The following is a 22,682-nucleotide window of genomic DNA, read 5'->3' on the forward strand; positions in this document are numbered from 1 at the left end:
TAACCAAGAGAGGCGGGGCCGTTCCTGGCATCATCAAGGCCGGGGCGGGAACCCAAGAGAGGCAGGGGCTGCTCCAGGTATCATCAGGGCCAGGGTGGGAACCAAAAGCAGCCCTGGCAAAAATGTTCACACTAGCCCTGCTGGTCTCTCTCTTTCTTTCTCTCTCTCTCAACCCGGGGAGTAGGAAGGAGAGAGTAGCATACCTGCCAGCAGCGACCTCGGAGGCTCCAGCCCACCAGGAAATGCCCGGAGGCATGAAGGGCAGTCCGGGGCTGGTTATCAAGTTACATTTCCAAAAGTTAAACATTTGGTTCCGCCTGGCATGTCATGGTTGTTGTTTAACTTGGTGCTACAGTTCACTGCAGGGTCAGCTACGAGCCTCCGATGCCACTGAACACGGTGTTGGGCGGTCAGTGCCAAGACTTCCGAGGGGATCACTGAAGCTGCCACGTTTACATCCTTCCACTGACCACCGACACACAGCCAGATGGTGTAAGGATCACGGCAGCCGCAGGCAGCACACACATCTACCGCCCACCACAAACCACCAACCCACGGCCAAGGATCACTGCAGCCGCAGGCAGCACATACATCTACCACCCACCACAGACCACCGACCCAAGGCAAAGACTGCTGAGGGGTCACTGCAGCAGACACGTCTGCCTCCCACCACACCACCGACCCAAGACTGCTGAGGAGTCCCTGCAGCAGGCACGTCTGCCTCCCACCACACACCACCGACCCAAGGCAAAGACTGCTGAGGGGTCACTGCAGCAGACACGTCTGCATCCCACCACACACCACCAATCCAAGACTGCTGAGGGGTCACTGCAGCAGACACGTCTACCTCCCACCACCCACCACCGACCCAAGACTGCTGAGGGGTCACTGCGGTACAAAAGGGGGGTGGTGATGGACGGAGCATCTGAACCAATGAACCAATCAAACACTCACACCCAGTCAACAGATCTGGGTTTAATCCATCACCGTTCTTTAGCCTACTCTGCCACCCCAGTTCATACATGGCCATATGCAAATCAGTCTGACCCTGTGCCTCATGGGAACAGTCCAGCCCGAACTGCCAAGCCATGCCTTCCCTGGACCGGAATCAAGCTTCCTATGACCGGTTTCTGGCATTACAGCCGTCTTCAGCCAGGCTTGCTTGAATCCAGTGGCAAAGTGAGCAAGGAACTCACATCTGAGCATACCCTGCCAACTTATGGCGAACAAAGTGGTACAAAAGGGGGGTGGTGATGGACGGAGCATCTAAACCAATCAAACACTCACACTCAGTCAACAGATCTGGGTTTAATCCATCACCGTCCGGGTCACTGCAGCAGACAAGTGTACCTCCCTCCACACACCACCAATCCAAGACTGCTGAGGAGTCACTGCAGCAAACATGTCTACCTCTCACCACACACCACCGACCCAAGGCAAAGACTGCTGAGGGGTCACTGCAGCAGACACGGCTGCCTCCCACCACACACCACCGACCCAAGACTGCTGAGGGGGTCACTGCAGCAGACACTTCTGCCTCCCACCACACACCACCGACCCAAGACTGCTGAGGGGGTCACTGCAGCAGACACTTCTGCCTCCCACCACACACCACCGACCCAAGGCAAAGACTGCTGAGGGGTCACTGCAGCAGACACGTCTACCTCCCACCACACACCCAAGGCAAACACTGCTGAGGGGTCACTGCAGCAAACACGTCTACCTCCCACCACACACCACACACCCAAGGCAAAGACTGCTGAGGAGTCACTGCAGCAGACATGTCTACTTCCCACCACACACCACCCACCCAAGGCAAAGACTGCTGGGGGGTCACTGCAGCAGACACGTCTGCCTCCCACCACACACCACCTACCCAAGGCAAAGACTGCTGAGGAGTCACTGCAGCAGACATGTCTACCTCCCACCACACACCACACACCCAATGCAAAGACTGCTGAGGGGTCACTGCAGCAGACACGCCTGCCTCCCACCACACACCACCTACCCAAGGCAAAGACTGGTGAGGGGTCACTGTAGCAGACACGTCTACCTCCCACCACACACCACAGACCCAATGCAAAGACTGCTGAGGGGGTCACTGCAGCAGACACGCCTACCTCCCACCACACACCACCTACCCAATGCAAAGACTGCTGAGGGGTCACTGCAGCAGACACGCCTGCCTCCCACCACACACCACCTACCCAAGGCAAAGACTGCTGAGGGGTCACTGCAGCAGACACGTCTGCCTCCCACCACACCACCGACCCAAGACTGCTGAGGAGTCCCTGCAGCAGGCACGTCTGCCTCCCACCACACACCACCGACCCAAGGCAAAGACTGCTGAGGGGTCACTGCAGCAGACACGTCTACCTCCCACCACACACCACACACCCAAGGCAAAGACTACTGAGGAGTCACTGCAGCAGACACGCCTGCCTCCCACCACACACCACCTACCCAAGGCAAAGACTGCTGAGGGGTCACTGCAGCAGACACGTCTCCCTCCCAACACACCACCGACCCAAGACTGCTGAGGAGTCCCTGCAGCAGGCACGTCTGCCTCCCACCACACACCACCGACCCAAGGCAAAGACTGCTGAGGGGTCACTGCAGCAGACACGTCTACCTCCCACCACACACCACACACCCAAGGCAAAGACTGCTGAGGAGTCACTGCAGCAGACACGCCTGCCTCCCACCACACACCACCTACCCAAGGCAAAGACTGCTGAGGGGTCACTGCAGCAGACACGTCTACCTCCCACCACACACCACACACCCAAGGCAAAGACTGCTGAGGAGTCACTGCAGCAGACACGCCTGCCTCCCACCACACACCACCTACCCAAGGCAAAGACTGCTGAGGGGTCACTGCAGCAGACACGCCTGCCTCTCACCACACACCACCGACCCAAGGCAAAGACTGCTGAGGGGTCACTGCAGCAGACACGTCTACCTCCCACCACACACCACAGACCCAATGCAAAGACTGCTGAGGGGTCACTGCAGCAGACACGCCTGCCTCCCACCACACACCACCTACCCAAGGCAAAGACTGCTGAGGGGTCACTGCAGCAGACACGTCTACCTCCCACCACACACCACCTACGCAAGGCAAAGACTGCTGAGGGGTCACTGCAGCAGACACGCCTACCTCCCACCACACACCACAGACCCAATGCAAAGACTGCTGAGGGGTCACTGCAGCAGACACGCCTGCCTCCCACCACACACCACCTACCCAAGGCAAAGACTGCTGAGGGGTCACTGCAGCAGACACGTCTACCTCCCACCACACACCACCGACCCAAGGCAAAGACTGCTGAGGGGTCACTGCAGCAGACACGTCTGCCTCCCACCACACACCACAGACCCAATGCAAAGACTGCTGAGGGGTCACTGCAGCAGACACGCCTGCCTCCCACCACACACCACCTACCCAAGGCAAAGACTGCTGAGGGGTCACTGCAGCAGACACGTCTACCTCCCACCACACACCACCGACCCAAGGCAAAGACTGCTGAGGGGTCACTGCAGCAGACACGTCTACCTCCCACCACACACCACAGACCCAATGCAAAGACTGCTGAGGGGTCACTGCAGCAGACACGCCTGCCTCCCACCACACACCACCTACCCAATGCAAAGACTGCTGAGGGGTCACTGCAGCAGACACGCCTGCCTCCCACCACACACCACCTACCCAAGGCAAAGACTGCTGAGGGGTCACTGCAGCAGACACGTCTGCCTCCCACCACACACCACTGAATCAAAGTCTTCAAATCATCAACCACAAGCCATTGAGGGGCGCCCCCTGGTCAATTCCACACCCTACAGGGCCGTGCAGGGATCAAAGAAGACCAGACAATAAAACACACTAAGAAGCCTCATAACAGTCAGTGGATGGAACAAAGCACAGCAGGAGGAAGTGAAATGAGAGCCGTGCTTTGCACGGTGTGCTTGATACCCAGATGGATTAAAAATGCACAGTAGGTTCATGTGCCTGCTCTTCAGATGTGCTACAGCCTACATGAAGAACCATCTGACACTAGGTCTACTCCCTCCAGCTGTCGATCTTTTGGGGCGCGCTACAAGGAGCTGCACTTAAGTAGTATAATACAAGGGATCCAACAGACAGACAGGGGTGATCAAAGCGTGAGAGCAAAGACAGAGCTGAGGCTGCGTGGATTTAACTGTGTTACTGTGGGTAAAGGGCATAAGCATAAGATGTGCCTGGTGCCCCCTGTGTGACATCGGTATCCAAAAAGAACATTTTATTCCAGAGCCTAGAAGCTGGAAGCCAGGGGCACCAAGAGCTATATGAATACTGCACTTTTTCTATCCTATCCCTCCGCAAGTTAAGATCCCACCACGGCATACATGATGGCCTATCTGTCCGCAAGTTATGAGCTTAACACAGCCTGTGAGGTGGCCACTCTGCAGGAGTCATAGCCCACCCAAACTTGCTTGATGGCTGCTCTGTGCGACAGTCATAACACAGCCTGCAAGATGGCTACTCTGTCTGCAAGTCATGCGTACACCACAGCCTTCAAGAAGAGCAATCTGTATGAGCCCACCACAGCATACATGACAGCCACTCCATGTCCAAGGCATAAGCCCTCCACAGCTAGCGTGATGGCCACGCTGTCCGCAAGTCTGCCAGATGGCCACTCTGTATGAGTCATAAGCCGACCCCAGCATGCACGACAGCCACTCTGTGCATCTTGTGCTCAACAAAGTCTCCGCAATGGCTTGTCTGTGCACAAGTCATGAGCCCACCACAGCATGCATGGCTTTTACGCTGGCCACGAGCCTTGAGCCCACCATGGTGTATCCCAGAGCGCAGGGTCACGTGGAGCTGGTTAGTCTTGGGAGTGCGTACATTCTGCACAAAGGTCATCCTGTTACTAGCCACCAGGCAACATCACAAAGGCAAATATATTTAACTCAGAGACAGTGATGCCAGTTACCTGAAACATCAATGAATAGATAATTGGCCCCGCACATGACTTTTTAGAAGTCACTGCCAAACATGCCAACAATCCTAATCATTTATGATGCTGTTTGCTGCTTTTTGTACAAGCTACAGCCTGCAGGTGCTTAGAGTCAACGCTCTGCCTCTGGGAAGCTGTGGATTGAATCCGATAAAAGGTGAAACCCAAGGACCCGACGGAAACAACCTCACCAAGTTGTTTCTGAAAGCCATGCAGTGGTCTGAATGTGCCCCTTAGCTCCTTTGGACAAGGAAGGAACATCACTACATGATGCACACAGGCATGTTTACTGAGAGACAGATGTATTACAGGGTTACAACTGGCCATTCTCCACGGGAGTCACACATGTATACCATGCATTATTCTTCTTTATGCCCTCTCCAGCAGAAACCTCAAGGCCACTTTCCCTGATCCGGGTTCCAGAAAATGTAATGTGACTTCCTGTGGATACCCCAGCAGGCCAAAAGTGCTGTGCCGTAATTTCAAGTGCTGTTATTGTTTTAAAAGTTTGTGGTTTTAACAGCTGACGTATCCCACCTCCTATTGGACAAGGGATGCTACCATGCCTGCACTGCATTCGCCTGTGGGCGCTTTTCCCGGGTGGGGAAGAGAGCCCCCGGCGTGCAGCACACCGCTCCCTGCCACGCTCTCGCAGCTTTGCCCGGTGTCACGCCGGGCTGCCCGCTGTGAGGGGTGTCGAGGGGCTGTGGTCAGGGTGAGGGAGCGTCGCGTGCCGCTCTTCCCGCCAAGGGCCTGCACGCGCACAGGGGCCGGATTGGAGCTCCTGTGGCACGTGATATCTCATCAGGGGCCGCGTGGTCATAGCCTAGCCAATGGCCGAGCACGCAGCCAGCGCTGGCAGGGTCAAAGGGCAGCGCTGCTCACTCAGGCGGAAATGCCCCGCTTTACCAAGCCCACTCTTTGGGTTAATATTAGTATTTATTTGGCCTTAGAATAGAGCGTCTAACGGTATCAAACCCTAGGAGGGTGAGGCATGTCACCCAAAACGCATAAATAAATAAATAAGAAGCAATTCAGCGAGGGCCTCCTCTGTGGGAGTCACCCCAATTCAGCATCCGAGAGGATCTCGAAAAGCTGAATGTCATCAATCCTAGCCCCCTTACACTGGAGACAAACACACGGAGTTTAGAAATAGCCGAGGCACACTGGGGATGACACCGAAGCCAAGAAGGAGGGCAAACACGGGTGTGGTAAAAAAAAAAAAGGCCAGCAGTGCCCTTCCCACCAGGAAAATCTGTGAGAGAGGCCAGCCCTGGAGACTGGAGTATGCATCATTATAGTCCGCCCACTAACCAGCCTTCGCCTCTAGCTAGAGTCATGACCTCAGACTAAACACCATCCATTAGTGGAGTAGTGTGGCTCACTGGTTAGAGGCGGCAGGCCTGAGAGCAGAAGTCAGCCCGGGACCAGGGTTCAATTCCCGACGCGGCAGGGTCGTGGACCTTGGTCAGCGGACTCGATAATTCTCGCTTCGGTGCTTACTCTAATCAGGGGTTACACTCGGCAACTCTGGGCATTAGCTTGCCTAATCTCCACAACGGCCCCACCAATTCCGGGGATGCCTGGCTCCACCTTGGGGACTCCCAGCAAGGGACCATCCCACAGGGAAAGCCAGGACGGGTTCCCCAGAGTTATACAGCGCCGGGACGCCCCGTTGCTGGGGCAGCTGTGCGCTTTACAAGTATACTACATTTACATTTACATTCGACAAATATTCCATCTCAGGGCATACACTTGTATAAACTAATACATATGTGACTAGGTCGTAAAGAACAATGCACACGTGACTCACTTATCTGACATTACTGCCTCGCACCCTTCCTTCTTCTAGTCAAACCCATCTCCCACAACACGCACCCTGCCCTGTATATTTTTAATTAAAAAAACTTGTAGCTTCTCCTCCTTTCCACTAAAAACTATTTTTTAAAAAGAGTACATTTTTTAACCAACCTGGCAGGTAAGACAGTGGAAGAAGGTAGCCACACTGTCATGTCTGAGAGGAAGAGCTCTCAGGAGAAACAAGCATTTGCAATGCAATAGGTCTCGCATTAGGAAATTTGGAGCTATTGGTATTGTAAATGTCAAAATTTCTATTTGTGTTTTAGAAAATAGCAAAATTAATAGCTTTGTCATTTACAATGCCAATAGTTATAGCATGTGGTGGTGTCCCCGAGTGATGTGGTGTTGTCCCCGAGTGATGTGGTGTTGTCCCCGAGTGATGTGGTGGTGCCGACGAGTGATGTGGTGGTGCCCCCGAGTGATGTGGTGGTGCCCCCGAGCGATGTGGTGGTGCCCCCGAGCGATGTGGTGGTGCCCCCGAGCGATGTGGTGGTGCCCCCGAGCGATGTGGTGGTGTTCCCTGAGCGATGTGGTGGTGTTCCCTGAGCGATGTGGTGGTGTTCCCTGAGTGATGTGGTGGTGTCCCTGAGTGATGTGGTGGTGTCCCTGAGTGATGTTGGGTGGAGTTGGAGGGGTGGAGTTGGAGGGGTGGAGTTGGAGGGGTGGAGTTGGAGGGGTGGAGTTGGAGGGGTGGAGTTGGAGGGGTGGAGTTGGAGGGGTGGAGTTGGAGGGGTGGAGTTGGAGGGGGTGGAGTTGGAGGGGTGGAGTTGGAGGGGTGGAGTTGGAGGGGTGGAGTTGGAGGGGTGGAGTTGGAGGGGTGGAGTTGGAGGGGTGGAGTTGGAGGGGGTGGAGTTGGAGGGGGTGGAGTTGGAGGGGGTGGAGTTGGAGGGGGTGGAGTTGGGGGGGGTGGAGTTGGGGGGGTGGAGTTGGGGGGGTGGAGTTGGGGGGGAGTGGAGTTGGGGGGAGTGGAGTTGGGGGGGTGGAGTTGGGGGGGTGGAGTTGGGGGGGTGGAGTTGGGGGGGTGGAGTTGGAGGGGTGGAGTTGGAGGGGTGGAGTTGGGGGGTGGGGCGGTGAGGGGTGGGGGTGAGGGGTGAGGGTGTGGATGTGAGGGTCAGTGGGTGAGGGGGTGAGGGGGTGTGGATGTGAGGGGGTGTGGATGTGAGGGGGTGAGGGTGTGTGGATGTGAGGGGGTGAGAGGGTGGGGGTGAGGGTGAGTGGGGGTGATAGGGTGACTGAGGTTGAGTGAGGGTGATAGGGTGACTGAGGTTGTGTGAGGGTGATAGGGTGACTGAGGTTGTGTGAGGGTGTGTGAGGGTGTGTGAGGGTGATAGGGTGACTGAGGTTGTGTGAGGGTGATAGGGTGACTGAGGTTGTGTGAGGGTGATAGGGTGACTGAGGTTGAGTGAGGATGATAGGGTGACTGAGGTTGTGTGAGGGTGATAGGGTGACTGAGGTTGTGTGAGGGTGTTTGAAGGTGATAGGGTGACAGGTTGTGTGAGGGTGATAGGGTGACTGAGGTTGTGTGAGGGTGTGTGAGGGTGATATTGTGACTGAGGTTGTGTGAGGGTGATAGGGTGATAGGGTGACTGAGGGTGTGTGAGGGTGATAGGGTGACTGAAGTTGTGTGAGGGTGATAGGGTGACTGAAGTTGTGTGAGGGTGATAGGGTGACTGAGGTTGTGTGAGGTTGTGTGAGGGTGATAGGGTGACTGAGGTTGTGTGAGGGTGTGTTAGGATCTGAGGGTGTGTGAGGTTGTGTGAGGGTGATAGGGTGACTGAGGTTGTGTGAGGGTGTGAGGATCTGAGAGTGTGTGATGTTGAGGAGGTGTGAGGGTGGGTGAGGGTGTGAGGGTGAGTGAGGGGGTGAGGGTGGGTGAGGGTGAGTGAGGGGGTGAGTGAGGGGGTGTGATGGTGAGTGGTGTGTGGTGTGTGAGGGTGAGTGAGGGGGTGAGGGGTGTGATGAGTGGTGTGTGAGGGGGTGTGAGGGTGGGTGAGGGTGTGATGGTGAGTGAGGGAGTGTGATGGTGAGTGGTGTGTGATGGTGAGTGGTGTGTGAGGGTGTGAGGGTGTGTGAGGGTGAGGTGTTGCGAGGGTGTGAGGCTGAGTGGTGTGCGAGGGTGTGAGGCTGAGTGGTGTGTGAGGGTGTGAGGCTGAGTGGTGTGTGAGGGTGTGAGTGTGTGTGAGGGTGTGTGATGGGGTGAGGGTGAGTGAGGATGTGAGGGTGAGTGAGTGGGTGGGTGTGAGTGTAAGTCTTTTGTAAGTGTGTGTGTTGTTGTGAGCTTGTGTGTATGTTTCTATGTGTGTTTGTATGTGTGTGCGTTCTGAGTACGGATATTGGCCTAGCCTATTAAAGAACCAGGAGAATTATGTTTTGCCCAGGATCACATAGTTCAGTCAAGCGTTGGAGTCGGGACGGGAACGTCGTTTTCTTGACACTACTCAATACTTCGACAAATCCAACCCATTTGTGGAAAAAAGAGGAGCTGGTGGACTGAAAGCATCAGCAACGCAATTATTCAAGTAAAAAGTTGTTCCACAAATACAGAAACTACAACCAGACCTGCACTGAGCATCATTTAATTTGCACACGGCATCATGCAGGCAACTGCTCCGTGTGTTGAGGCCAGGGGGACATGTGTAATAACAGAGCAATACTAAAACTCAAAGCGCATATTGCCATAATTGTGCCGTTTTCAAGCGCACTAAACAACAAATGCTACTATTGCCCAGTTTAAAGGTGCCCATGATGGGGGTGACATGTCAATCTCACGTAAAATACTTAATGTATCATTTATTCTGTGAGGCACCTCTCAGAATAAATGACAAAGTATTGCACTTTATGGTCTGTTCAGTCAGTTTCTCATCTCTCCCGGTTTTGCCAAATAAAGAACCTGGAGAAGATTTTGCCCAGGATCACATAGTTGAGCCAAGCGTCGGAACTGGAACCCCGTTTTCTTGACTCTACCCAACACTCGGCCAAATACAACCCATTTGTGGAAAAAAGGAAGAGGAGCTGGTGGGATAAAACCATCGGCAATGCAGTTAGATGAAACTTGGAGAAGGCGGGACAAAAATCGTTTTTCATGCAAATGAACGGTAAATGATTTAGCTGCGAATGCTGGTGGCGGGGTCTTCTGATTAGAAAAAAAAACTTTTCTCACCAGTTACAAAGTGAGCAGCAGACTTCCGCAAGTGCAATAAAAGAAGCAGAAAATGTGCAGCTCGGCATGATGCTGTGTGTAAGCCAGCATCACACCACTGCGCTCTCTTTGAAAGTACAGGGCTCTGACTGTACAGATGTTTTTTTTTTTTTAGGATTAAGACTTTGGGAAATGTGCACTGCTCCCGCATCCGAGGCAGTTTACATGCAATGGCTGTGCCCAAGGGAGGGTTTCCGTGACTTCCTGCCTTTGTTGTACTGTATCAGTGCTAAAGGGAAAGCATGCATATCGTGTGGAGGGGAGGCTCTAAATGCGAAGCAGCAGGGGTGTGAGGAAATAACTTCAATGAGCATGCAGCGGCATGCAAAATGCTCCTAATGTGAAGCAAAAAATTCTCTCAATGTGAAGCAAATGAAATCCCGACGAGGTTGGGACGGGAGGAGTGGCACTTCAATGGTTGTAAAAATACAAATTATGCAGTAGCCGATGGATTATGTGACAAATGCGGCATATCAGCAATTATGTGGAAAAACGGTGTAATCACGGGCCTGATCATACATCAGTCGGCCTCCTACTGTGAAAAGCAGACACTGCAAAACTTGTGAACTATCCACAGAAAGCAGTTGTGCGCCATTACCTAAGGAGTCAGACTCATGGCACACGTGTACCATTTCATATAAGGACTGATATTAAGAAAAGCATAGGCTACAGGGCATGCTATCGCTCACGACACAATCACTTACAGTGCCTTCTACTGTGAGAAGCAGACATTGCACAACTCGTGGATTCTCCATAGAGAGACACTGTGCACAATTACCTGCTACTTGTAAACAGAGACTGTTGGAGACATGAACACTTGCATTCCAGCAGCAAACCATGGAATGCCTACCACTAAGGGAAGCTGAGACTGCAAATCCAAGTAAGGCTGTGTGCGGGAGAGAGAGGGGAGGTGCTAAAGAGGCTAAAAGGGCTGAAAGGGAGGGGAGAATGCACGTAGCACATTCCAATGAAGTCTGGTGGGGGGCGGGGGTGGGGAGCAGGCATATGGTGTTTCAGTGAGCAGCCTTTGATGTGCGAGCGAGTGGGAGGGAACAGCAGAGGGCGGAGAAGCAGATTGCCTTCAAGGCAGGAGGCAGGCAGAAGGCTCGGGCAAGCTCGTGCACGAGAGCACATGCACTCGTGAAAAACCTCTTTTTTGGGCTCATGGTGAAACTCTTGGTTTCACTGCTATAGACTCGTCCTATTCCATTCCTGCGGAATGGAAATAGGCCGAGACCTAAAAATATTGTGAGCAAATCCTCCATTGATTCTGAGCGCTTAGGGGTTAAACCAAGGCAAAAACCCCATCACTTCTCACAGGGTGCCCCCAACTTCACTCAAAAGAAGCTGGAAGAGATCGGGACATGCAACGACTGCCAGAAAAGACTATAACAAAAACATTGTCAGCAGAAAACACAAGTAGAAAAGTGTGGAACAGAAGACATGCAGTAACTAAACATGACACATCTGATCTAGCTGGTCATACCTAGAACCTGCATGAATAACAAGCAGCTGGGTATCTGGGCCCTCAGAGGAGACAGGCCTATCCAGGGCCATTAGAGATAGAATTTGAGCTTCATGGATAGGGAGCCGGAGAGGGGCTGGAATTCTGTAATCTTTACCCAAAGTGTGCAGTCTCCAGATTTGGTTCTTCCAGTGCATGACAAGCTCAAAGCCCAAATACAGAGGGGTAAGAGGGTTAAAATAGCTGCGACTTCCCCGAAGCACCTAGTATAAGGGTTCTACATCAACCTTCCGGTTCGAGACGAAAGTTGTTTGTAGATCAGGTCCACGGGCCAGGAGTTAGCTCTTCCCTCCACAGGACCAGGGCAATCTCATTGTGGACTGCAGGGGGCGTAGACTTCCTATCCAGTGGGATGTTATAGATTAAACTTTCTGAAAGCCAGGGGGATTAGCGTTTCACACGGGTGGGAATTATATATACAGGAAGGTGTAGCATTGGATTACCCTCCACTGCTCTAGATTTAAGGTTTATCCATTCTGCTGTCCCCCCTAAAAAAATAAGTGAAAATTTCCTGCTTCATAATAAAACAATTCTTTCAGTAGCACACAGCGGTGTTTAAATAATCATCTTATACGTGACAAAGGTGCCACAGAGCATTAGACCTGTGCTGGACCTGAAAAGGGCAATTAAAAGGGTCAAAACAATCCATTTCAAGATGCACTGAGTGCAGAAAATTCAAACGAGCTGAATTCATGGTTACTTTGGATCGGAGACTCGTCTGTGCCCCTGTTTTGATATGGAAGACAGCAGTGCATTCTGCGATTGACAGTTCACATTCTACCCTTTCACTTCTGCTTCCTGCTGGATGGCCTAAAGGAGGCATCAGATGTCTTTACCAAGCAGTTGACCCCTACGCAGAGTTCCTGCAGGACAGTGATGTCCACGCTCATTGATATCTGGACCACTCGATGATCTTCTCCCTGCCCAGGTTTCAGACAGAGAACAACATGAAGGTGGAAGAGGTCTTCCTTCAAAAGTCTGATTATGAATATGGTCTGGATGGACCCCTCACAAGGTATTAAGCTTCTTGGGTCAGGTTCGACACAAAGGAACACAGAGTGGTCCTCCCAATCACCCAGCCAGCAGGATTGAGGACATTGGATAGAACCATCTTCCTCAAGATTCTCCCATGGCAAGCATGTGGCTAACCACAGGGCTTGCTATAGCTCTGGTGGCACCCGATGCAACAATCTTTATTGGCACCTCTCCCCCCCCCCAGCCCCCATGACCGTCTTCTCAATGGATTCCTTCACTAACACCCTCCAACAGTGCCCTTCATCTCTCTCTCTGTAGCCCCTCTCTGACATGTATTTTACCTGCTTTACAGCGCTACTCATGCCAGCGTAAGGTGTCAGAGCACTTTACATCACACTCTCATTATACAGAGTCAATGAATTATAGTGTGTAAATCCGAGTATAGTTAATGGTATTAAAGACAATGAGGACTATAAGATGCAGGAGTCACGTCATCCATGCTGGTAGGCAGCATCTTTTAAGAGCGCTCGGTCTGGAGAAGCACACACTCTGGATTTAAAATGTGACATAGTGTTTGGGGTTGGCTTTACTAATAAGAATGTATTTCTACACACACAAACCCTTGTTAGCAACATTACGGAGAACAGAAAGCTGCTCTGGAGATTGCACGCTGAAAAGAGCTGTTCTAGAGCTTGCATGCAGAATAGAGAGCTGTACTAGAGCTGTTCTGGAGCTGGAATGAAAGAGCTGTTCTGGAGTTCGAATGAAAGGGCTGTTCTGGAGCTCGAATGAAAGAGCTGTTCTGGAGCTCGAATGAAAGAGCTGTTCTGGAGCTCGAATGAAAGAGCTGTTCTGGAGCTCGAATGAAAGAGCTGTTCTGGAGCTCGAATGAAAGAGCTGTTCTGGAGCTCAAATGAAAGAGCTGTTCTGGAGCTCAAATGAAAGAGCTGTTTGGAGCTCGAATGAAAGAGCTGTTCTGGAGCTCGAATGAAAGAGCTGTTCTGGAGCTCGAATGAAAGAGCTGTTCTGGAGCTCGAATGAAAGAGCTGTTCTGGAGCAGGAATGAAAGAGCTGTTCTGGAGCAGGAATGAAAGAGCTGTTCTGGAGCTCGAATGAAAGAGCTGTTCTGGAGCTCAAATGAAAGAGCTGTTCTGGAGCTCAAATGAAAGAGCTGTTCTGGAGCTCAAATGAAAGAGCTGTTCTGGAGCTCAAATGAAAGAGCTGTTCTGGAGCTCAAATGAAAGCTGTTCTGGAGCTCAAATGAAAGAGCTGTTCTGGAGCACAAATGAAAGCTGTTCTGGAGCTCCAATGAAAGCTGCTCTGGAGCTCGAATGAAAGAGCTGTTCTGGCGCTCGAATGAAAGAGCTGTTCTGGCGCTCGAATGAAAGAGCTGTTCTGGAGCTCGAATGAAAGAGCTGTTCTGGAGCTCGAATGAAAGAGCTGTTCTGGAGCTCGAATGAAAAAGCTGTTCTGGAGCTCGAATGAAAAAGCTGTTCTGGAGCTCGAATGAAAGAGCTGTTCTGGAGCTCGAATGAAAGAGCTGTTCTGGAGCAGGAATGAAAGCTGTTCTGGAGCTCGAATGAAAGAGCTGTTCTGGAGCTCGAATGAAAGCTGTTCTGGAGCTCAAATGAAAGAGCTGTTCTGGAGCACAAATGAAAGCTGTTCTGGAGCTCAAATGAAAGCTGTTCTGGAGCTCAAATGAAAGAGCTGTTCTGGAGCACAAATGAAAGAGCTGTTCTGGAGCACAAATGAAAGCTGATCTGGAGCACAAATGAAAGCTGTTTTGGAGCTCAAATGAAAGCTGCTCTGGAGCTCGAATGAAGGAGCTGTTCTGGAGCTCGAATGAAAGCTGTTCTGGAGCACGAATGAAAGAGCTGTTCTGGAGCACGAATGAAAGAGCTGTTCTGGAGCACGAATGGAAGAGCAGTTCTGGAGCTCGAATGAAAGAGCAGTTCTGGCGCACGAATGAAAGAGCTGTTCTGGCGCTCGAATGAAAGAGCTGTTCTGGCGCTCAAATGAAAGAGCTGTTCTGGCGCTCAACTGAAAGAGCTGTTCTGGCGCTCGAATTAAAGAGCTGTTCTGGCGCTCAAATGAAAGCTATTCTAGAGCTCAAATGAAAGCTGTTCTGGAGCTCAAATGAAAGAGCTGTTCTGGAGCTCAAATGAAAGAGCTGTTCTGGAGCTCAAATGAAAGTTGTTCTGGAGCTCAAATAAAAGCTGTTCTGGAGCTCAAATGAAAGAGCTGTTCTGGAGCTCGAATGAAAAAGCTGTTCTGGAGCTCGAATGAAAGAGCTGTTCTGGAGCTCGAATGAAAGAGCTGTTCTGGAGCTCAAATGAAAGCTATTCTGGAGCTCAAATGAAAGCTGTTCTGGAGCTCAAATGAAAGCTGTTCTGGAGCTCGAATGAAAAAGCTGTTCTGGAGCTCAAATGAAAGCTGTTCTGGAGCTCAAATGAAAGCTGTTCTGGAGCTCAAATGAAAGCTGTTCTGGAGCTCGAATGAAAGAGCTGTTCTGGAGCTCGAATGAAAGAGCGGTTCTGGCGCTCAAATGAAAGCTATTCTAGAGCTCAAATGAAAGAGCTGTTCTGGAGCTCAAATGAAAGAGCTGTTATGGAGCTCAAATGAAAGTTGTTCTGGAGCTCAAATAAAAGCTGTTCTGGAGCTCAAATGAAAGAGCTGTTCTGGAGCTCGAATGAAAAAGCTATTCTGGAGCTCGAATGAAAAAGCTGTTCTGGAGCTCGAATGAAAGAGCTGTTCTGGAGCTCGAATGAAAGAGCTGTTCTGGAGCTCGAATGAAAGAGCTGTTCTGGAGCTCAAATGAAAGCTGTTCTGGAGCTCAAATGAAAGCTGTTCTGGAGCTCAAATGAAAGCTGTTCTGGAGCTCAAATGAAAGAGCTGTTCTGGAGCTCGAATGAAAGAGCTGTTCTGGCGCTCGAATGAAAGAGCTGTTCTGGCGCTCGAATGAAAGAGCTGTTCTGGCGCTCGAATGAAAGAGCTTTTCTGGCGCTCAAATGAAAGAGCTGTTCTGGCGCTCAACTGAAAGAGCTGTTCTGGCGCTCGAATGAAAGAGCTGTTCTGGCGCTCGAATGAAAGAGCTGTTCTGGCGCTCAAATGAAAGAGCTGTTCTGGCGCTCAACTGAAAGAGCTGTTCTGGCGCTCGAATGAAAGAGCTGTTCTGGCGCTCAAATGAAAGCTATTCTAGAGCTCAAATGAAAGAGCTGTTCTGGAGCTCAAATGAAAGAGCTGTTCTGGAGCTCAAATGAAAGATGTTCTGGAGCTCAAATAAAAGCTGTTCTGGAGCTCAAATGAAAGAGCTGTTCTGGAGCTCGAATGAAAAAGCTGTTCTGGAGCTCGAATGAAAAAGCTGTTCTGGAGCTCGAATGAAAAAGCTGTTCTGGAGCTCGAATGAAAGAGCTGTTCTGGAGCTCAAATGAAAGAGCTGTTCTGGAGCTCAAATGAAAGCTGTTCTGGAGCTCAAATGAAAGCTGTTCTGGAGCTCAAATGAAAGCTGTTCTGGAGCTCGAATGAAAGCTGTTCTGGAGCTCGAATGAAAGAGCTGTTCTGGAGCTCGAATGAAAGAGCTGTTCTGGAGCTCGAATGAAAGAGCTGTTCTGGAGCTCGAATGAAAGAGCTGTTCTGGAGCTCGAATGAAAGAGCTGTTCTGGAGCAGGAATGAAAGCTGTTCTGGAGCTCGAATGAAAGCTGTTCTGGAGCTCGAATGAAAGCTGTTCTGGAGCTCGAATGAAAGCTGTTCTGGAGCTCAAATGAAAGAGCTGTTCTGGAGCTCGAATGAAAGCTGTTCTGGAGCTCGAATGAAAGCTATTCTGGAGCTCAAATGAAAGCTGTTCTGGAGCTCAAATGAAAGCTGTTCTGGAGCTCAAATGAAAGCTGTTCTGGAGCTCGAATGAAAAAGCTGTTCTGGAGCTCAAATGAAAGCTGTTCTGGAGCTCGAATGAAAGAGCTGTTCTGGAGCTCGAATGAAAGAGCTGTTCTGGAGCTCGAATGAAAGAGCTGTTCTGGAGCAGGAATGAAAGCTGTTCTGGAGCAGGAATGAAAGCTGTTCTGGAGCTCAAATGAAAGAGCTGTTCTGGAGCTCAAATGAAAGAGCTGTTCTGGAGCTCGAATGAAAGCTGTTCTGGAGCTCGAATGAAAGAGCTGTTTTGGAGCTCGAATGAAAGAGCTGTTTTGGAGCTCGAATGAAAGAGCTGTTCTGGAGCTCAAATGAAAGAGCTGTTCTGGACTCGAATGAAAGAGCTGTTCTGGAGCTCGAATGAAAGAGCTGTTCTGGAGCTCAAATGAAAGCTGTTCTGGAGCTCAAATGAAAGCTGTTCTGGAGCTCAAATGAAGGAGCTGTTCTGGAGCTCAAATGAAGGAGCTGTTCTGGAGCTCAAATGAAGGAGCTGTTCTGGAGCTCAAATGAAAGCTGTTCTGGAGCTCAAATGAAAGCGCTGTTCTGGAGCTCGAATGAAAGAGCTGTTCTGGAGCTCGAATGAAAGCTGTTCTGGAGCTCGAATGAAAGCTGTTCTGGAGCTCGAATGAAAGAGCTGTTCTGGAGCTCGAATGAAAGAGCTGTTCTGGAGCTCGAATGAAAGAGCTGTTCTGGAGCTCGAATGAAAGAGCTGTTCTGGAGCTCGAATGAAAGAGCTGTTCTGGAGCTCGAATGAAAGAGCTGTTCTGGAGCTCGAATGAAAGAGCTGTTCTGGAGCTCGAATGAAAGCTGTTCTGGAGCTCGAATGAAAGAGCTGTTCTGGAGCTCGAATGAAAGAGCTGTTCTGGAGCTCGAATGAAAGAGCTGTTCTGGAGCTCGAATGAAAGAGCTGTTCTGGAGCTCGAATGAAAGAGCTGTTCTGGAGCTCGAATGAAAGCTGTTCTGGAGCTCGAATGAAAGCTGTTCTGGAGCTCGAATGAAAGAGCTGATCTGGAGCTCGAATGAAAGAGCTGATCTGGAGCTCGAATGAAAGAGCTGATCTGGAGCTCGAAAGAAAGCTGATCTGGAGCTCGAATGAAAGCTGTTCTGGAGCTCGAATGTAAGCTGTTCTGGAGCTCGAATGTAAGCTGTGCTGGAGCTCAAATGAAAGAGTGGTTCTGGAACTCGAATGAAAGAGCGGTTCTGGAGCTCGAATGAAAGTTGTTCCGGAGCTCGAATGAAAGAGCTGTTCTGGAGCTCGAATGAAAGCTGTTCTGGAGCTCGAATGAAAGAGCTGTTCTGGAAGCTCGAATGAAAACTGTTTTGGAGCGCGAATGAAAGTTGTTTTAAAGCTCGAATGAAAGAACTGTTCTGGAGCTCGAATGAAAGCTGTTCTGGAGCTTGAATGAAATAGCTGTTCTGGAGCTTGAATGAAATAGCTGTTCTGGAGCTTGAATGAAAGCTATTCTAGCGCTCGCATGAAAGAGAGCTGTTCTAGCGCTCGCATGAAAGAGAGCTGTTCTAGAGTTTGTATGAAAGAGCTGTTCTAGCGCTCGGATGAAAGAGAGCTGTTCTAGCGCCTGCATGAAAGAGAGCTGTTCTAGCGCTCGAATGAAAGAGAGCTGTTCTAGCGCTCGGATGAAAGAGAGCTGTTCTAGCGCCTGCATGAAAGAGAGCTGTTCTAGCGCTCGGATGAAAGAGAGCTGTTCTAGCGCTCGGATGAAAGAGAGCTGTTCTAGCGCCTGCATGAAAGAGAGCTGTTCTAGCGCTCGAATGAAAGAGAGCTGTTCTAGCGCTCGAATGAAAGAGAGCTGTTCTAGCGCCTGCATGAAAGAGAGCTGTTCTAGCGCCTGCATGAAAGAGAGCTGAGAAATGGAGCGTGCGCCCGTTTCCACTCGTGGGTACATCACAGGTGCACAGGTAGCAACCGTGGTGAAGCCAGTCTGAGAGCTGTGTGCTGCAAGCAGGGACAGTCTGATCCACAAGCGACAACCAACACGTTTAAGAGACGTCACCCAGAGCTCTTCAGGAGACACCCGGCAGCCGGTACCCTCACTACATGGACTTCCCAGCACCGGATGTAGGCCGGAAACACCCCAGGAGTCAGCAGACACTTGGGGGAGATCCAACCTGTCCGTCCACGCCACCCCGGGCACCTACGTGGCCTGGGGCAGCCGTCTGAACCCCAACATCTGTCACTTCATCTTCCCACGCTCTGGGCGCGCTCCTGAGACCTGTCACGCTGGCACGGGGGCTCACCCCCAGCCGAAGCGGCCTTGGAGGTGGCAGCCGTTCTGAGGGTTTAAGAATGGGACCTGGTGGGCAGCGGAGCCCAGGGGTGCCACCATCGCACACCTTAATGGTCTCGGGAACATATGCGCCTGGCTGCGACACTGTCCTTCCGAACAGAAATGCCACTGAGTTTGCAGAATTCTCGCCCCCGGCCCCAGACCTACCTGTCCCCGCGCCGCTGCCAGCTCAGCTCTGCACACATGGACGCGCCGTGCCCTCCGCCGCTGGATGTGAGCACACCAGGGAGGGAGCCCTCCAACCCGGACTGCCCCGACCGCATTCCAGGCCTCCCCTCCCTCCTCCGCCTCCCCAGGTAAATATACCAGGCTTGGGGGCGGTGGAAGCAGGAAGGAACTAGAAGCGCCACGCCCAGGCCTGGCACACACACCTGTGACTCGCCTCGGTTCCCACAGGGAGGAAGGAGTCGGCTCCAGGGCCTACATCTCGGTGTGTGAGGAAAGGAGGTGGCAGAGGGCATCCTGCCATCTACCTCCAGAAGGCAGCGGGTGCGTGGTTCCTGCTCCACACACACACCTGTGACTCGCCTCGGTTCCCACAGGGAGGCAGAAGCTGTTTCCAGGGCCTGCCTCTCGGTGCGTGTGGAAAGGAGGTGGCAGAGGGCATCCTGCCATCTACCTCCAGAAGGCACCGGGTGCGTGGTTCCTGCTCCACACACAAACACATACACACACACACACCTGTGACTCGCCTTGGTTCCCACAGGTAGGCAGGAGTCATCTCCAGGGCCTGCCTCTCGGTGTGTGTGGAAAGGAGGCAGCAGAGGCAGTGGGGCAAAGGGCATCCTGCCTTATACCTCCAGAAGGCAGCGGGTGCGTGGTTCCTGCTCCACACACAAACACACACACACACACCTGTGACTCGCCTTGGCTCCCACGGGGAGGCAGGAGTCGTTTCCAGGGCCTGCCTCTCGGTGTGTGTGTGGAAGGAAGGTGGCAAAGGGAGTGGGGCAAAGGGCAGCCTGCCCTCCACCTGCTGAGGGCACCCGGTGCATGGTTCCTGCTCCACTTACACACCCGTTACTCGTCTTGATTCTCACCAGGAGTCAGGAGATGTTTCCAGGGCCTACCGCTTGTTGTGTGTGAAAAGGAGGTGGTGAAGAAGTGGGAAAAGGGGCATTCTACCCTCTACCTCCAGAGGGCACCTGGTGCGTGGTTCCTGCTCCACTCACACACACACCTGTGACTCGCCTTGGTTCCCACAGGGAGACAGGAGCTGTTTCCAGGGCCTGCCTCTCGGTGCGTGTGGAAAGGAGGCGGCAAAGGGAGTGGGGCAAAGGGCATCCTGCCTTATACCTCCAGAAGGCAGACGGTGCGTGGTTCCTGCTACACACACACACACACACACACACACACCTGTGACTCGCCTTGGTTCCCACAGGGAGGCAGGAGTCGTCTCCAGGGCCTGCCTCTCATCGTGTATGGAAAGGAGGTGGCAGAGGGCATCCTGCCATCTACCTCCAGAAGGCACCGGGTGCGTGGTTCCTGCTCCACACACAAACACATACACACACACACACCTGTGACTCGCCTTGGTTCCCACAGGGAGGCAGGAGTCTTCTCCAGGGCCGGCCTCTTGGAGCGTGTGCAAAGGCGGCGGCAAAGGGAGGGAGTGGCGCAAAGGTGCACCCTGCCTTATACCTCCTGAGGGCACCCGGTTTTACACACCCCTCTCCCACCCCTGATTCCCACAGGGAGGCAGGAGCTGTCTCCAGGGTTTGCCTCTCGGTGTGAGTGGAAAGGAGGATGAAAGGGATTGAGGCAAAGTGCCTCCTGAGTCCTGCCCCCTACCTGCTGAGGGCACCCGGTTCCTGCTGCACTCCCACAGACACGGAAAGCAAGTTTTAGGACACCCCCGCGCCGCACGGCCACCAGCTGCTGCGTGTGCCTCTCCTCCCTTTGTGCCTCGCTGCCCGACTGCCGGCTCGTGACCACGCCCCCTCCCTCGAGCGGCGTGGTCCGTGATTAGCGCTCCTCTCCCTGTGCCCCTGGTTCACTGTGCAGATTGTATTTGTGTTAATTGTTGTTTTTCCGCCGTTCTGCCTGTAGAATTGTATCTGTGTTAATTGTTGCTTTTTCCGCCGTATTGCCTGTTTTTTCCCGCCTGTTACCGCCCTCCGTCTTCCCTCCCCGCTCCCCGCTTCCCGCCACCACCGCTGACCCCGCCCCTTTTTTCCTTCTGTTCCCTCCCCGCTCCCGCCTCCCAGCTGCTCCGCCCACCCGCGCACTTGGCCATATATGGCGACCGTGCGACGCAGGTGAGTGTGTCCTAGTTTTAGGACACCCCCGCGCCGCACGGCCACCAGCTGCTGCGTGTGCCTCTCCTCCCTTTGTGCCTCGCTGCCCGACTGCCGGCTCGTGACCACGCCCCCTCCCTCGAGCGGCGTGGTCCGTGATCAGCGCTCCTCTCCCTGTGCCCCTGGTTCACTGTGCAGATTGTATTTGTGTTAATTGTTGTTTTTCCGCCGTTCTGCCTGTAGAATTGTATCTGTGTTAATTGTTGCTTTTTCCGCCGTATTGCCTGTTTTTTCCCGCCTGTTACCGCCCTCCGTCTTCCCTCCCCGCTCCCCGCTTCCCGCCACCACCGCTGACCCGCCCCTTTTTTCCTTCTGTTCCCTCCCCGCTCCCGCCTCCCAGCTGCTCCGCCCACCCGCGCACTTCGCCATATATGGCGACCGTGCGAACGCGCAGCGGTCACGCGCAGCGGGCGCGCCGATTGTGCGCCGAAGGCGCGCCAAAGGTAAGCCCGTCTGCGCCCGTCCGCGACCGGACCGCGCCCAGCGCCAGGACCCCTGGCCCTCGAGGACCCCGACCGACCCGCCTGTCGTACTCCGCCGCCTCCCTCATCGCACTCAACACCGGCCGAGTCCCGGGATGTTGCAGAGCCTCCCCACGACGCGTCCACGGACCCTTCAGCTACTACACCTGCAAGTTCACCTGCATCCGGACCTGCCCGACACCAGCACCTGCCAAGCCGAACACCAGCAGCAACCACCTCAAGTGCATCCTGCTCAACACCCGCTCCGTCCACAGACACGCCATCGAACTCTGGAACCTCCTCGACACCACAGCCCCTGACGTTGCCTTCATCACGGAGACCTGGATGAACGCCTCCTCAGCGCCCGACATCGCCATCTCCATCCCAGAAGGCTACAAGATCACCCGGAGGGACCGCAACGCCAACCAGGTGGGAGGAGGCATCGCCATCATCCACAAGAACACCATCCGCATCACGACCAGCACCGACAACACCCCACCCTCCGCCGAACACCTGCATTTCCAGATCCACACCGACCCGAAGACCACCCTCAGAGGCACCCTGATCTACCGACCTCCGGGACCACGCACTCAATTCAGCGAGGACATCGCCGACTTCGTCAGCCCGCACGCCCTCCCCTCCGATGACTACATCCTCCTGGGGGACTTCAACTTCCACCTGGAGAACAACAACGACTGCAACACCAGCACCCTGCTCGCCAACCTCGCCAACCTTGGACTCAAGCAGCTGGTGTCCACCCCCACCCACCTCGCCGGACACACACTCGACGCCGTCTTCTCATCCAGCAAAGACATCGCCTTCAGCCACGCCACAACTCTCCACTGGACGGACCACAGCTGCGTCCACTTCACCTTCAGAAGAACGACGATCCACCACCACCAGCAACAGGTTGCCCGAAGAAGCTGGAACAAGATCACAGCCGACCAGCTCGCCGCTTCCCTGAGCCAGCACCCTCCGGCCAGCTCAGCGAACCCCAGCCAGGCCGCCGACAACCTCTCCAAGTGGATCAGCAACTGCGCGGACGAACTCGCCCCACTGAAGACCCCACCCAGCAGACCCGGCAGCAAGAAGGCCCCATGGTTCACCGACGAACTCAAGAGCTCCAAGAAGAACTGCCGAGCCCTCGAGAAA

At 53.1% G+C, this 22,682-nt stretch overlaps 1 protein-coding gene across 11 annotated transcripts in view; it reads right to left on the reverse strand.

The window, feature by feature from the left end:
• ARFIP2 (ARF interacting protein 2) overlaps positions 1-22,682 on the reverse strand; it is a 294,672-nt gene that overhangs the window by 260,077 nt on the left and 11,913 nt on the right. For 2 of the 11 annotated variants that reach the window (XM_078658728.1, XM_078658731.1), the window contains exon 1: positions 18,920-19,059. The exons of 6 other annotated variants lie outside the window; for them this stretch is intronic. The gene's annotated coding sequence lies outside the window, so the exon portion shown is untranslated. Of the gene's footprint in view, positions 1-18,919; positions 19,165-22,682 lie in introns of those variants that run through there. 3 more of the 11 variants (XM_078658735.1, XM_078658737.1, XM_078658733.1) reach the window with 3 other exon arrangements.

Source organism: Lissotriton helveticus, chromosome 8, assembly GCF_964261635.1.
Source record: "Lissotriton helveticus chromosome 8, aLisHel1.1, whole genome shotgun sequence".
Lineage (NCBI taxonomy): Eukaryota > Metazoa > Chordata > Amphibia > Caudata > Salamandridae > Lissotriton > Lissotriton helveticus.